We start from the raw sequence: 17,161 nt of genomic DNA on the forward strand, positions 1-17,161 counted from the left end.
TGAATCCTATGGGCCCTGAAGCCCATAGGATTCAATAGCAAATACCGATTCGGTATTTACCGAATCTATAAAAATACCGAATTGCTAAGGGGGACAGGGTGTCACTTTGACACCCTGTTGCACCCCTGTAACTGGCTTTTGCGCCATGTGGCACACATACATGCCCTTACAGATGTGCATGTACACAGGAATTCGTAATTTACCATGCAATTGTATTGCATGGTAAATACCGAATTCTAAAGGCCCTGTAGCACTGTTAGAAGTGCTACCTACATCCCAAAATACATTTTTGGTATGTTTACCGAATGGTAAATTTACCGAATCGTAAAATGTACAGAAATTTACCGATTCTGTAATTTAACCAATTCGGTAAAATTACCGAAAATGTACGTTTTTTTAGCCCCTACATCTCCGTAGCCCTTTACCAGTCGGAAACGGCCGAAAATCGGTATTTTTGGCCGTTTCCGACCGGTAAAGGGCTACCTACATCTGGCCCTTAGTCCCTATGAAATTGTGTTTGGTCGTCCGGCCAATGTTTGGGGTGTCCCCCGGCCCAAAAAGTATAGTGACATTGAGTACCCTATGTTGGTGGATTATTTACATGACTTGACTGCTAAATTACGTGTTCTCCACCAACAGGTCTATGACAGTTTGCCGGCAGCGTCTGCACTCGGACTGCTGTTAGAGTAGCTGGTAAAAAGAATTGGGTGCATGCCACCCACTGTAAGCTAGTCCCGCTACCCTTACCGTATGATAAGTGGGTGAGGGGAGGTATTGGTGATTCTGAATGCGAAAGGACCCCCAGATTCTTGCCTTTTAGTGATGCACATTTGGAATGGACTCAATCAGAACGTGCAGATGACGACATCTTACAAGCTGCTGTGCCTCCTGAATTAAGATTAGATACGACAGATCCAGAAACCCTGTTTCAAGACCAGACTGTGCCTGGCAAAGAACGTTATAATTTGAGACCGAGAAAAGATAAAAAGGACTAATAAAGCAAATTTTTTTGATATGAGTTACACCTTTTCAGATCAAAAGACTTTTTTACTTTTTTTCTTTTTCGAGTCACCATCCGGACTCAGCTGCAGAGTCACGGTAGGAAGTTCTTAAGGGGTGAGCCGCAAATTGACGAAAGGTCTGTGGTTCATGGTCGTTAGTACGATCTTTACGCACACTTAAGTGAAGAAGGTAATAGCCGTGAGCAGCACGTTAGAGGATGGAGTCTTTTGGGTCTGAGAAAGGTGTTGAGAAAAGTGGTTTCAAAATGAAAATGTGTACATTGGTTCGTAGCAAATGTTTTTTGATAATGTGTTTTCTAATGCTGTTGAATATTACGTTAGCTTGTGTGGGTTGGATTTTCTATGTCACACAGTTGCCGCTTACATCTACCTCCCAACCTACTTTTACTTTTTCTACTGTTTCTCCACATGAGTTTCATACTTTGCCTGAACATGAACAGACACGAAGATCAGAATTTGTTAACAACTCTTTTATACAGTTATTGCATCAGCATCAACTAGTTGTAAATACTACGAACTGCTGGGTATGTGGTCTTATGCCGCATACGACAGATAAAGGAATGCCTTATTTGGTTTTGCCTTTTTCGCCTAATGGGTCAGTTTGGGCGCTCCAGTCGATGTTTATTTATGCGAATGAAGCATCACCTGTACGTTCCGTCAAAGATAATGCGAGTAATAATGCCTTGATACGGGAAATAGTAGATATGATCAGAGATATCAATGCATACAATGCTATCCTCAAGGATGAAGTATGAGCATATGTTGGTTGTAACAAGACAGAGTATAGCATTAGTTTGACAGAGAAGGAGAGACGAAAAAGGTCTCCTCCTATTTGGATCGTACCCCACCGAGGTCAACTATGTCTGCAAGGTAGTGGTCAGAATCCAGGAGCTCAGCTTGGTAAGAGTGTGTGTGTCCACGCTTATGTCTATACGTCCCAGAATTCTCCACCGTTCGTGCCAGCAAAGGGCACGTATTTTGTTTGTCACGACAGAGCATACACGTGGTTGCCATCTGATTTTTTAGGCACATGTTATGTGGCATTTTTGCTTCCCCCTACATACACTGCTGTTTTCGATTACCACAAGACAAGATATGGTAGAGGTGTTATCAATGCGGAAGATACTGTCGCACAAGAAGATGGAGACTTCTTTAAGGGTTTCGTGCCCCTTTGGGGTCCTATGGCCAATAGCAGGAATATTCTTTAGCTTACGAGAGTGGTCGAGGCCACTATTAATGAGACTGCTGGTGCCCTAAGCAATATTACAGCGGAGCTTCAGGCGGATCATCTTAGGACGTTACAAAATTGTATGGTTTTAGACATCATACTTGCAAATAGAGGTGGGGTATGTAAATTGATCGGATCTAGTTGCTGCGTGTTCATACCAGATAATGCCCCGACAGTGTACCAAGCCATCTTTAGGTTACGTAAGTCTGCTGAGTCTATACATGTAGACGAAGGGGACTGGTCATTGACCGGATGGATTTGGGAATTGTTGTCCAAATGGGGATGGAAGGTTCTGATGTTCCTTGGTATGGCGTTAGCTATCCTTTTCTCGTGTTGCTTATGCATCCAATGTGGTCCCGCCATTTGGAGTCTCTGTGCTACGATCTGTGTGAGACCCTTTCGAGAGAAGTTAAGGAGAATAGGATGATTTTACAGCAACACCTTGATGATCTGATGAGAATAGACATAGACTTGGATTCAGATTGACGTGAGTTTAGGTTATTGCCTACGTAATGACATAAGGAGGGTCTGAGGTTCTGTAAAATTCTGCCTTATCCTGTGATGTTATGGTTCCGTCACGATCTTGGTGATGTTGTACCATATTTAGCAAGTATGGCTAATATGGAGTGAATTCATCATGTTAACTAGCGAGTTCATTACGTATTCAGAGACTTTGTCTCGAATATGGGTTCCATTTTGTTCGTGCCTCCATTTTGGTGTTGCCATCACGTAGGCCCATGGAGGTAACTAGACGAACGAAGTTGCATGGGCTTAGTTGTTCATGCACTTAATAACTAAGCCTTTTCTTGACTCTAAGCTGCATTGTAAGGAACTGACCTCTTTATCTGAAACGACCCTTTGCGAGGCCAATTTCCTTAGTTGATTGCTATCTGAGATTGCAAGTCAAAGTTCAGGACATCGTTAACTTTTAGCTTTTCTACACATGCCTTATCTTGCTCGTTATCTATCATTGTTTCCTTTTTATGTTCCTTCGTTACATGCATTGTGCTTTCAATTATGGGTTTGTCCGGCTTGTAGAAATTGAATTTGGGACATCCTAATAATTAACTTGTGGGGTTGGTACAATGTAAAGTGAGCCTTTTGGAATGTGATAATGTATAGAAATGTGCTTCTATTGGTCAGAATTTGCTGCAGTGGGTGTCCATTTATAATGTGAATATTGTGTATAAATACTGATGTCTTGCTCTACAAAATTGAACAGTTTCTTGAGTTGTACACCGTGTTGTATTGCTGGGATTACTGTTACTAGCTGCAGCTAATAAAGTTGATCTCTGACGCCACCTAGAAGTATTCCGTGTCTCTGTTTGCCAAGACAGGAGAACCCGAAGACTTTGGGCGTGTCCCTGGCGCGGCTGGGTTCTAAAAACCCGGTTCTTCATATTGCGAATCTGTGTGATAGACAACTTGTTACTTTGTTTTGCAGTATAATGGAAGCACCTGCATGACTCTGAGCACTGGTGAAATGGTACATAGGGAGTTAAACCTGCACAGAGGAGGTTCTACATTTGGTGGAAACCTTTTTCTTCATCATAGTGGAAAAGAGTATGATCGAGTATGACTCGAGAATGAGGTATGCAGTTGGTGGGATAGGGCCCCAGTTAGTGTACCTGAACTAGATTGATTTGTAAAATGTTGTGATTATCTACCCCCTCTTTTTATAATGGTCAAATAGATTAGGATATAGATTATTAGTTAACACCATATGGAGCACACCTGAATTACCATACCACACCAATTATTGAGATTAGAGTACTGACCCATACCTCATTGCTCATGGTATACCATATAAGTACTATACCATGATCTATGTACACACAGTGTTGTTTAACCATGTATTGAAACATAGGGTACTATACCTTGAATTGTCATGTTGTATTGAATTGGTTGCGGATTTAGATACAAGTGTTAAATACATGACTGTTTGTCTTCTATTATGCTCAAGAAAGATGCAAACCGGAACACTGATTAATAATAAAAAAAATACACATCTGCCCATTACCATAGTAATGCCATAGGAAACGAATATTACTTTGGAGCAATCCTATTTTTCTTGTATATGAAATTATAATATACAAATAACTATACTTTGCATGATGCATCAAATTGTTTTGTATTCAAAATATTGACCTGACTTAAGAACATGCAAATCTTTTTACTATTTCTATTAAAGACATGTCCTGTGTGACGTGCTATTTATTCCTGGTGCTGGAAAACTGTGGTGATGTGATCAAGACCGTAACAGGTCGAAACGTGTAATCTTCATTTGCTGTCAATAAATCAAACTTGGAAAAGAAGCTCACATAGTTGCACAAAAAAGAATTACCTCTCAATGCATTATGGGACTGGTGGTCCCATAATGCAATAAGACTGCTCATCTGAGTAATCATGGAAATAAAAGAAGGGGATGTACTGGTGATGTTTTGTTTGCCGTTATTCAAACTAAGACTACCCATGAAGAAGGGCGTGTGCCCAAAACGCGTTGGCAGTGGAGAATTGAGGGCTGTGTCCGTGAAAGCTGCTTTTGCCGTTGATGCGATTACCTACCTGAGTGTGCTTTTCCATCGAGGGGTAACTCTTTTCTGGCAACTATGTGGTCGGCCCGGCCACTGATTAGCACCACTGCATGACCTGAGCGGGTCTGTAGCTGTTTATATGGACAGTGGATACGGAGCAGGAGGTGAACCGGTGATTGCGAGAGCAGCTCTACAAGTCACAGTGTTTTCCCTGGTAATAACTTTATCAATGTTTGTAACGGCAGCGACCCACTTGGGGTTTCTGGCGCCACCAGCCCCATAATGCAATGAGACTGCTCACCTGAGTAATCATGGAAATAAAAGAAGGGGATGTACTGGTGATGTTTTGTTTGCCGTTATTCAAACTAAGGCTGCCAATGAAGAAGGGCGTGCGCCCGAATCGCTTTGGCAGTCGAGAATTGAGGGGCTGTGTCTGTGAAAGCTGCTTTTGCCATTGATGCGATTACCTACTTGAGTGTGCTTTTCCATCGAGGGGTAACTCTTTTCTGTGCATGTATATATATATATATATATATATATATATATATATATATATATATATATATATATATATATATATATATATATATATATTGTATATTGGATTTATATAGCGCTTATCACCCAGGGGTCTCTAAGCGCTTGCCTTGGGAACCCGTCCTGGCTTTTTCCCTGTGAGATAGCCCCTACAGGGCATCCCCAAGGTGAAAGCCAGGCATCCCGCCACGGGGGGCCGTAGTGGAGATTAAGCAAGCTTAATGCCCAGAGTTGCAGAGTGTGAACCCATGATTAGGTCAGGCACCAAAGCGAAAATTATCGAGTCCGTGGACATTTGAGCTCAAGACCCTGCCGCGTCGGGAATTGAACCCTGGTCCCGGGTCTGACCTCTGCTTCAGGGCCTGCCTGCTCTAACCAGTGAGCCACACTTCTCCACTTATATATATATAAGTGTATATATATATATACAAAAAATAAGTAGAGAACTCTGGGTAACTCCTAGGTTTGGGTGGAGAGCAGCTCCTAAACAGAGCACCCACAACACGGGCAACACGAACCTCAAATGTCTGCTTTTCTGTCAAAGTTTTTAAGCATAGGATTAGCACAGTGCCATCCACACCCAGATAGAAAAGGACAAAGTATTTTGTCATTTCTACAGCAAAGTCTTTATGCATACGAATAGAACAGTGCCATCTGCACTGAGCTGTAAAATGATAAAAGCCTTTTACAACTCCAAGCAAAGTACTACCCAGAGTTCTCTGCTTCTTTCTTACATAATTTATGCAGCACTCTATGCCTGAAAGTGTATTGTTTTGATATATGGAATATATGGACCCCCCCCATTCTTTTTTCTCCTTCTGCCCACCACTTAAGCCTAAAATCACACTTCTCTCCTTTTACCTCTACCCACCCCTTAACCTTAAAATAACCCTTAGCTACTTTACGTTGGTTCACCCTTAAACGAAAAATCATGCTTGCCTACCTTTATACACATGTAAATCTTCCCCATTCTTAAAAAAAATGTAATTACTTTTAAAAACTGCATACATACCTACCTGGGTGGTAAAGTACTGTGGAGTAAAGGATACATGGTAAAGATAAATCCCTGTTATATATGCTTACCTGCTTGGTAACGACTGAAGGGTTAAGGGAATTCTGGGTGAAGGTAACACCCCCCCTCCCCAATATGACATGTTCGCTCTTTGAAACATAGTTCTACATGTATCTAATGAAACCTTGCATGGGCCCCAACTTCAGATGCCTGGAAATAAACTTTTCAGAGCGTGAGAGGAGGAGCATGTGAACACATTTCAACCCAACCAGCGTGGTAAACAATATGCAAATTATTAGGCCGCTTTGCAATTCAGATATGAAAATGTGTCAACAAAGTGGCTGGGTCAGGCTGAACCTTTGCTAATGCCACAGTTTGGAGCAACTGTGTTGTTATTTTCAGAAAGTCTGCTTTGTTTGGTCTACCTTTCCAACAGAAACTCTCTCCACAGCAGCAGACAGAAAAGCACAGCGGCAGACTGTGTGTGAAAGAAAAGCACGCTCTACCTGGAGTGGGAAAAACTCCATGAGAGGAGCGGAATTTCACGCCAGGCCTACTTAGCACTGATGGATACGTGTCTTGCCCTATGTGCAGTCTCTTATTGTTAGCATCATGAGGGTGCCGCACCTTGGTAGGCGTGATACCCTCTTCTGTACTGCACCATACATCAGCGGCTAAGTTGCAAAAATCACTTGCCACTCTTGCTGTCGAATCAAGTCCATTTTTTTCAGACAGGATTCCTGTGGCGTTTCCTGAATACCAGCAAATGTTGACACTTTCCAATGGTTTACTAAGGTAAACATTCCAAACCTCTAACATTTTGGCTTGGTTAAAGCTACCAGAGGCTCCATCTATAATGCCAATCTCTGAGATGTACCTGGAGTGTCTCTACTGCTTTGTTTTCTCTCACATAAACCACAACAGTGGCTGAAAGCCCCTGTGCTATAGCCAGGGCCACTGGAAGCATGCGATTGTGTGGGTATGGCATTTTTTGTATATTGACATATTTGACGCCACATAATCCACCATCTGTATAATCTTCAGATTTTAACAAAACAAATTGCTTCTAGCTCAAACGGTTCGAAAGTTAGTAAAAACACAGGGACAGCGTTGTGGGCAGTGGAAGGCCTTTGGCAAAGGCTGACAAGTCACCTTTCTTTTGCTTATTGCTATATTTGAGTCTTAAACTGCCCCTAATAAAGTACAACCAAAGTCCAGAAAGTGTAAAAATGAAAAAATAATGAAATAATACTATCACAAAATGTGCCGCATCACGCTGCATAATTTACCTTTTCTTGCCGAATAATTTACTTACTCATGTCTCATAATTTGCCCATCCCTGCCGCCTAATTCCAGTGGCCCCGGCTATAGCTCTCTGTTCAACCTCTGGAGAGTGTGTCGCAGGGAGCTGTCCATTCAGAACCAACGGGCAAGGGGAGGCATTCCCGCGCAGCCACTCTCTCGTCCCGGTTCTATCCCTTCAGCACCACCCGGAAGGACACGGGAGGCGTCAGAGCAGCCAGCCTCCTTACGGAGCTGTCCCTTCAGCACCACGGCGTGGGACGGGAGAGGCCTCCTGCCTGCTATGTTCCTCCTCATCGAGCTATCCAATCAGCAGCACCGGGTGAGAGAGCGGGCCCTCGTGGCAACTAGGTCCATCCTTCTGATTGGCTGTCCCTTCAGCAATTCCCAGTATGACACTAGGGGCATGGTGATACTTACCCCTCCCTCTGCCTCTTAACTGTCCCCTCATCATCGGAAGCTCAGGAGGTAGGCCGTGGAGAGTGACCCATATTTTCTTGGGGCTCCCCATCAGCCTCACCTTGCATGAAGGTACAGAGGGCGCCAAGTCTCCTGTTCATGGAACGGTGTTTTCAAAAACAACCACCCCGGGGTGAAGGGTAACTTTGGTTAGTCAACACACTCTCCAGGGAGCTCTCCTCTCAGCACCACTGGGCGCCGTAAAGGAGATATTGAGCCAGTTACACCCTGCCCGAACGGAGCTGTCCTTTCAGCACCAGCCCCAATAAAGAAAGGACCGCTGAGCGCCCTGCCACCACCTGCGCAAACTGCCCTATCAAAACGACCCTTCAGAGAGCGAGGGCCAAGACCAGCCCACACCCTAGCCCCCAGGAACTGCCCTTCTACTCTTCCGAGACTGGGGGGGGGGGGGGGCAGTGGGGGGGGGGGTCCCAGAAGAGCAGCCATCTTCTGGAGCCCTCTCAATAATACAAAGTGTATGTGTGCACCGTGTGCATGACTCAGTTGTGTTTTCTCCCATGGAGTCCACAGGTAAGTGTACCTGTTTCTTTCTGGGGTTTTAGTACCCTCTACGAGGTCGTGGGTTTGTTGTATCCCCGCGTGTTCTTGGCAGGTTCGAACTGGAACAGAAAAGTGTCCCGGGCACCAAAATAAACATGGCCCTTATTAGTTAATCAGATAGCTAAAAAAGTGGCCCATGTTTTAACTGGACAGGTTTGAGCTTGCATATACACACGGTGTAGGTGTTTTGCAAGGTATGGAAGACTGCATGGGTGTGAGCTTGCTGCAGCCAATGCATTTTTCATATCAGGGAAATCAACAATAAAAACTGACCGAGCGGACCATACAACAGACCCACAAACAGCCAAAAACGGAAATACACTCACCTGCCAGACCAGCTAATCGTGCAATGTCTGATTGCTCTATAGGCCAGTCCGACCCTGGTCCCCGGGTGTAGGTGTGCACCCTTTGTAGCACACCTGGTGTCACCATGGGGTTGGTGTACACGTTGTATGTTCCAAGGTGGATGTACTCGCTATGTACAGCCAGCATAGCCGCTTGCGCGTGCATCTCTGTGGTAGCTGGGTAGCCTGTGCATTCATAGAGAGCATGTAATGTGGATCGCATCCTGTGTATTCCTGGGGTTGGTGAACCACGTCTGTATTCCAGGGGTAGCTGTGTTCCTGTGTATCCTCGGGTAGATCCTCCCGGGGAGGCTGTAGCCTACCTGTTTACCAGAGGTATTTTACCATGGGGTTTCCTCGGGGCAGATACACGCACTGTGTGATCTTGAGGTGGGGTAACCAGGGAACCTCATGGGTAAGTGTACACCCAGTGTAGTCCAAGGGTGAGTTTACCCTCAGTGTTTCTAGTGTCATAGTGTTAGGCGTAGAACCTGTGCATCCCAGCGTGAGTGCACTGCATGGGGATTCAATACTTCGTGAAATTCCCGTGTATTCCTCACTTGAGTATACTACTCCGTGTGAAGTCCATAGGTAAGTGTTCTCCCTGCTTCTTCCTAGGATGGCTGTACCCTTTCTGCATCTCTAACCTAGGTGTATTCTCAGTTATCCATGGGGGAGCTGGTGAGCCTAGTGTTCGGTGTACCAAAACGTGTACTGATGTGGTTAAAGACTACGAGACCATGTGGGGAATACCCCCTGTGTGTGCATAGGGTGGGTTCAATTGTGCCCCTGGGGATGCTTACACCCTGTACATCCGTGAAGTGAGTGTTGCCTCTGGAAAGAATGCACCTGCTTTATAAACCGGACATAAGCTCTACATATGTATCCTAGTGATAGGTTACACAGTGTATACCCCTGAATGAGTGTGTGTGACTGCTCTGTATTTGTATACCGGACTACCCCTGTGGCAGGTTACACTCAGATCAGTGCTTAATTTATTTTTACTTTTTTTTTAAAGTGCCAGGGCTCTCGTCAGGATGCCACTGCAACGTGCATCACACATTGCCCCTGCCAGCGCTGCCAATGATAGTAACAACACAACTGCTAGCCATCACACTCCTACAAGGGTGGCAATTCAGACTATTCCAGCCCCTCAGATTGAGCTATAAGAATGGCTTGGGTGACAGGTAATAGTCATTTTTTATGCATATGGAATTAATAATTAACTAGTGTTGTGGGTATCTCTAAATTAGCCAGGCAGCTCCACCATGTGGCAGACTGTCACAAGCGCCGGTGTTGACAATTTAGTGTGGTGTCCAGCACCGGATGCCAGCGGCTCAAATTAAGCACTGCTTCAGTCCAACCTTGAGGTTGTGTGCCCCTATCCTTTGGAGGGTGTGCCTATTAGGTAGAGGTTGGATACCAGGACTGTCACTGTGCCTCTATGTCAGGTTACACCTGAGGCGTGTGTACCCACTATGCATGCCTGGTCTCTTGAACACCCAACTATATCAGTGAGGTGAGTGTGTCGGATAACACTCTGTGATACCAACGGGGATGATGGACGGAGTGTTGAACAATGCAAGCACTTACCCCCAGTCAACTGATCTGGGTTTAATCCATCACCATTCTTTAGCTCACTCCACCACCCCAGTTCAGACATGGCCATATGCAAATCAGTCTGACCCTGTGCCTCATGGGAACAGTCCAGCCCGAACTGCCAAGCCATGTCTTCCCTGGACCAGAAACAAGCATCCTGGGACCGGTTTCGGGTTCATGACCCTCATCAGCCAGGCTATCTTGAATCCAGTGGCAAGGTGTCACCCGAGGGATGAGACTCCGCTATGTATACGGGATACCCCTGTGGCACGCCACACCCAGTGTAACCCCGAGGGGTGTTTAATGCACTATGCATGACAGATGTGTCACCCAGGGGGTGTGTATTTGCTAACTATTCCGAATAACTCTGTGGAGGGTCACCTGTGTCACCCAAGGGGTGTGTGCCCGCTATGTATGCCGGATACCCCTGTGGCCGGTCACACTCTCTGTCACCGGAGGGGTGTGTGTCCGCTATGTATGCCGGATAGCTCTGTGGCGGGTCACCTGTGTCACCCGAGGGGTGTGTGTCCGCTATGTATACCGGATACCTCTGTGGTCGGTCACACTCTGTGTCACCGGAGGGGTGTGTGTCCGCTATGTATGCCGGATAGCTCTGTGGCAGGTCACCTGTGTCACCCGAGGGGTGTGTGTCCGCTTTGTATTCCGGATACCTCACTGGCGGGTCACCTGTGTCACCCGAAGGGTGTGTGTCTCCTATGTATGCCGGATACCTCTGCGGCGGGTCACCTGTGCCACCCGAGGGGTGTGTGCCCGCTATGTATGCCGAATATCCCTGTGGCCGGTCACACTCTGTGTCACCGGAGGGGTGTGTGTCCCTATGTATACCGGATACCTCTGTGGCGGGTCACCTGTGTCACCGGAGGGGTGTGTGTCTCCTATGAATGCCGGATACCTCTGCGGCGGGTCACCTGGTTCACCCGAGGGGCATGTGTCCGCTTTGCATTCCGGATACCTCTGTGGCGGGTCACCTGTGTCTCCCGAGGGGTGTCTGTCTCCTATGTATGCCGGATACCTCTGATGCGGGTCACCTGTGTCACCCGAGGCGTGTGTACCCGCTTTTCATGCCGGACACTCCTGTGGCAGCTCACACCCTGTGTCACCCGAGGGGTGTCTCCCCGTTGCCCCCCCCCCCCCCCCCTCTCGCAGGGTGATTCACCATCTCCTAGTGTACGTCGATGCGCGGGGCGCAGCGGTCCCTCCCACAGCCTGCGCCGGGATGAGACCCGCAGCGGAGAAGCCCCCTTATAACTGCAGCATCCGCGCGAGAGGCTCGCAAGAACGCATCTCGGAGGGAGAAGAGAGCGGAGTGGATCCTGGGGAGACTCCAAGCACCCCTCCCCGCCCACATGGGAGTCTGTCCCTTCAACGGATGCCCGGCCGCACACCCCTAAGGTAGGTGCACCTGGATACATTGGACACGCGCTTTCGTCTCCTTGTCGATGTGCAGACGAACCCTTGGCGGCAGTTTTATTGTTAACCAATCATGGAAATACTCCGAATGAATCGCTGGCAGGCATTGTTCCACATGTTGTGAGCTGGAGGGCATTGTAAATTGTAAAGTTTGTAACCAAGCCGGTATTCTTAACCACTCCCAACATTGGCAGAAATTGGAAGTGGGGATACACGGAAGTGAAGTATTTTGCCAAAGATCACTCTGTGCAGTTCAGCAGGGGAAGCCGGGATTGGATCTCGGATAATCCTCATTCCACAGACGGTAATTTGCGCGCTAGACCCCAGCGTCATCCGAAAGTGATGGGTTTTATGGAATGCAGAACAACAGCTCGGGCAGTCCCTTACTGTGTCATTTATTTAGCAGGTGTGGTATCTGAAGAATTGGATGTAGTGTTTGGTTTTGTAGCGATATAAGCATTTATATAGCGGTGGCATCGCAGTGGGTCTTCTGGGCGCTCTCTAGACAGAGGTTTTCGGACTCTGTTTAGATGCTGGGGTGGTATCTTTATTTGTTGGCACATCTTTTGGGGTTGGCGGCTCGATGTGCGAAAATAATTTAATCGAGAACTCTTTAGAGGTGCAGTAGTGGACCCCCCCCCCCCCCATCCCCCATATAGGCGCCTGGATGTGGTGGCTGGAGAACCTTACTTCTCGTCTTTTGTACTTTCGCATGGATGATCTTTGGTTACTTCATTCAAGAGGCTGACACACTACGAACCGAGCTAATGCTCCTCCAGGCGTTTTCAGTTGAAGTGTTCTATCCATCCATCCATCCACCCACCCATCCATCCTTCCTTTCACACATACACCATCTTTCCATTTCACTCATACAAGCATCTTTCCCTTTCACTCTTCCATTCTTACATCCATCCATCCTTTCACTCATTCATGCATGCATCTATCCACCCACCATTCCATCAATTCATTCATTCTCCTTTTCACTCTTGCACGTTCTCTCCCTTTCCCTCTTTCACTCCTCCTTGCATCCTTTCACTCATTTATCCACACATGTATCCATCCACCATTCATTCCATCCATCCTCCCTTTCACTCATACTCCCTCTCTCCCTTTCACTCGTACACCCTCTATTCCTTTCACTCTTCCATTCTTACATCCATCCATCCTTTCACTCACTCATTCATCCATGCATCTATCAATCCATCCTCCATCCATCCTCCCTTTCACTCATACATCATCTATCCCTTTCACTCGTACACCCTCTAATCCTTTCACTCTTACAATCTTACATCCATCCATCCTTTCACTCACTCATTCATTAATGCATCTATCAATCCATCCTCCATCCATCCTCCCTTTCACTCATGCACCATCTCCTCCTTCCATCCATCCTTCCATCTATCAATCCATCCATCCTCCCTTTCCCTCATACACCCTCTCTCCCTTTCACCCATCCATCCATCCATCTTAGATTCTTTCATTCTCTCACCTGCCCTTCAATCCACCTGTTCACTCGTCTATTCAATTCTTCCGGAGAAGCAGAAGAGATGTATGTAACGTAAGCAGCTGAAGGCGCAGACGCCTTGGGGGCACGGACGTTTCCCTGGACCCACAGCGCAGTGCCCCCCGGAAGGCGGGGCAAAGTGGCTCCCCGAAGGTTCCTGCCGCTCAGAACTTCTCCCAGTGAATTGCGAGGGGGGGGGGGGGGGGAGGGGGGGGGGTTATTTGGTTGTTGACGTTCGTGGCCGAGGGTTACGAAAAGGGGTAGTTGTCTCACACAGTCCTGACCTCGGCAGTGCCAGGCAGAGAACTGTGTGAACACAGGCAGTGCAGGGACAGAGTGCCGTGAACAGCACAGTGCTGTGCAGGGAACTCTTAACCCAGGCCGTGCCTGCAGAAAGAGTGCTGTGCAGGGACTGTACTGCGAACAGAAGCAATGCAGTGCAGGGGGAGAGTACTGTGAACAACCCAGTGTCATGCACATAACTCTCAACTCAGACTGTGCGTGCAGAGTGCAGTGAACACAGACAGTGCAGTAGAGGGGGAGGGTACAGTGAACCCAGGCAGTGCATGCAAGGAGAATACTGCGAAGAGAGACCGTGCAGTGCTGAGTGAGAGTGCTGTGAGCAACACAGTGCCCTGAAGAGAACTCCCAGCCCAGGCAACGCGTGCTGAGAAAGTGCTGTAAGTACTGATAGTACAGTGCGTAGAGGGAGCACTGTGAGCAGTACAGCGCCTCGAAGAAAACTGTCAATCAACACACACGATGAGTGCAGGCAGAATCATGTTTTGGGTGCAGTGGGAGTGAGAGTACAGTTCAGCGCATCCTTAAACCCACAGGCAGTGCAGTTCAGGGAGAGGGCAGTGAGAACCTCGGCAGTGCGTGCAGGGAGGGTGCTGTGCATACAGGACAGTGCAGTAGAGGCAGAGGATGCTCTGAACCTGGGCAGTGCGTGCAGAGGGTGCTGTGAATACAGGGCAGTGCAGTAGAGGCAGAGGGTGCTCTGAACCTGGGCAGTGCGTGCAGAGGGTGCTGTGAATACAGGGCAGTGCAGTAGAGGCAGAGGGTACTCTGAACCTCGCCAGTGCGTGCAGGGAGGGTGCTGTGCATACAGGCCAGGGCAGTAGAGGCAGAGGGTGCTCTGAACCTGGGCAGTGCGTGCAGCGGGTGCTGTGCTTACAGGACAGTGCAGTAGAGGCAGAGGGTGCTCTGAACCTGGGCAGTGCGTGCAGAGGGTGCTGTGAATACAGGGCAGTGCAGTAGAGGCAGAGGGTGCTCTGAACCTGGGCAGTGCGTGCAGAGGGTGGTGTGAATACAGGGCAGTGCAGTAGAGGCAGAGGGTACTCTGAACCTCGCCAGTGCGTGCAGGGAGGGTGATGTGAATACAGGACAGTGCAGTAGAGGCAGAGGGTGCTCTGAACCTGGGCAGTGCGTGCAGAGGGTGCTGTGAATACAGGACAGTGCAGTAGAGGCAGAGGGTGCTCTGAACCTGGGCAGTGCGTGCAGAGGGTGCTGTGAATACAGGGCAGTGCAGTAGAGGCAGAGGGTGCTCTGAACCTCAGCAGTGCGTGCAGGGAGGGTGCTGTGAATACAGGACAGTGCAGTAGAGGCAGAGGGCACTCTGAACCTCGGCAGTGCGTGCACGGAGGGTGCTGTGAATACAGGACAGTGCAGTAGAGGCAGAGGGTGCTCTGAACCTGGGCAGTACGTGCAGAGGGTGCTGTGAATACAGGACAGTGCAGTAGAGGCAGAGGGTGCTCTGAACCTGGGCAGTGCGTGCAGAGGGTGCTGTGAATACAGGACAGGGCAGTAGAGGGAGAGGGTGCTCTGAACCTCGGCAGTGCGTGCAGGGAGGGTGCTGTGCATACAGGACAGTGCAGTAGAGGCAGAGGGTACTCTGAACCTCGCCAGTGCGTGCAGGGAGGGTGCTGTGAATACAGGACAGGGCAGTAGAGGGAGAGGGTGCTCTGAACCTCGCCAGTGCGTGCAGGGAGGGTGCTGTGCATACAGGACAGTGCAGTAGAGGCAGAGGGTACTCTGGACCTGGTCAGTGCGTGCAGGGAGGGTGCTGTGAATACAGGACAGTGCAGTAGGGGCAGAGGGTGCTCTGAACCTGGGCAGTGCGTGCAGAGGGTGCTGTGAATACAGGACAGTGCAGTAGAGGCAGAGGGTGCTCTGAACCCGGGCAGTGCGTGCAGAGGTTGCTGTGAATACAGGACAGGGCAGTAGAGGGAGAGGGTGCTCTGAACCTCGGCAGTGCGTGCAGGGAGGGTGCTGTGCATACAGGACAGTGCAGTAGAAGCAGAGGGTACTCTGAACCTCGCCAGTGCGTGCAGGGAGGGTGCTGTGAATACAGGACAGGGCAGTGGAGGGAGAGGGTGCTCTGAACCTCGCCAGTGCGTGCAGGGAGGGTGCTGTGAATACAGGGCAGTGCAGTAGAGGCAGAGGGTGCTCTGAACCTGGGCAGTGCGTGCAGGAAGGGTGTTGTGCATACAGGACAGGGCAATAGAGGGAGAGGGTGCTCTGAACCTCGCCAGTGCGTGCAGGGAGGGTGCTGTGAATACAGGGCAGTGCAGTAGAGGCAGAGGGTGCTCTGAACCTCGCCAGTGCGTGCAGGGAGGGTGCTGTGAATACAGGACAGTGCAGTAGAGGCAGAGGGTACTTTGAACCTCGGCAGTGCGTGCAGAGGGTGCTGGGAATACAGGACAGTGCAGTAGAGGCAGAGGGTACTTTGAACCTGGGCAGTGCGTGCAGGGAGGGTGCTGTGAATACAGGGCAGTGCAGTAGAGACAGAGGGTGCTCTGAACCTCGCCAGTGCGTGCAGGGAGGGTGCTGTGAATACAGGACAGTGCAGTAGGGGCAGAGGGTACTCTGAACATGGGCAGTGCGTGCAGGGAGGGTGCTGTGCATACAGGGTAGTGCAGTAGAGGCAGAGGGTGCTCTGAACCTTGGCAGTGCGTGCAGGCAGGGTGCTGTGAATACAGGACAGTGGAGTAGAGGCAGAGGGTACTTTGAACCTGGGCAGTGCGTGCAGGGAGGGTGCTGTGAATACAGGACAGTGCAGTAGAGGCAGAGGGTGCTCTGAACCTGGGCAGTGCCTGCAGGGAGGGTGCTGTGCATACAGGACAGTGCAGTAGAGGCAGTGGGTACTCTGAACCTGGGCAGTGCGTGCAGGGAGGGTGCTGTGCATACAGGACAGTGCTGTAGAGGCAGAGGGTGCTCTGAACCTGGGCAGTGCGTGCAGGCAGGGTGCTGTGAATACAGGACAGGGCAGTAGAGGGAGAGGGTGCTCTGAACCTCGCCAGTGCATGCAGGGAGGGTGCTGTGAATACATGGCAGTGCAGTAGAGGCAGAGGGTCCTCTGAACCTGTGCAGTGCGTGCAGTTTGAGCTCAATGAGCACAGATAGGACAGAGCAGTGAGAGGGCACTGTGAACACAGAGTGTGCAGTGCAGGAAGAGTGCTGTGAACAGAAAATTGCAGTGTAGGGCGGGCGTACTGTGAAGAACTAGTGTCATGCAGTGAACTCTCAGCCAAGCTAGTACATGCAGGGACAGTCCGCCGAACACAGTTAGTGCAGTGCGGGGCAGGGGAGTGCTGCAAACAATACAGTGCCATGTAAACAACTCTCT

At 48.9% G+C, this 17,161-nt stretch overlaps 1 protein-coding gene across 1 annotated transcript in view; it reads left to right on the forward strand.

The window, feature by feature from the left end:
• The first annotated feature begins 11,884 nt into the window (after nt 1-11,884).
• Nucleotides 11,885-17,161, forward strand: part of LOC147677931 (thyrotropin-releasing hormone receptor-like) — a 151,437-nt gene continuing 146,160 nt past the window's right edge. The window contains exon 1 of the mRNA XM_086946540.1: nt 11,885-12,011. The gene's annotated coding sequence lies outside the window, so the exon portion shown is untranslated. The remainder of the gene's footprint in view (nt 12,012-17,161) is intronic.

The sequence above is a fragment of the Lissotriton vulgaris genome, chromosome 12 (assembly GCF_964263255.1).
Source record: "Lissotriton vulgaris chromosome 12, aLisVul1.2, whole genome shotgun sequence".
Lineage (NCBI taxonomy): Eukaryota > Metazoa > Chordata > Amphibia > Caudata > Salamandridae > Lissotriton > Lissotriton vulgaris.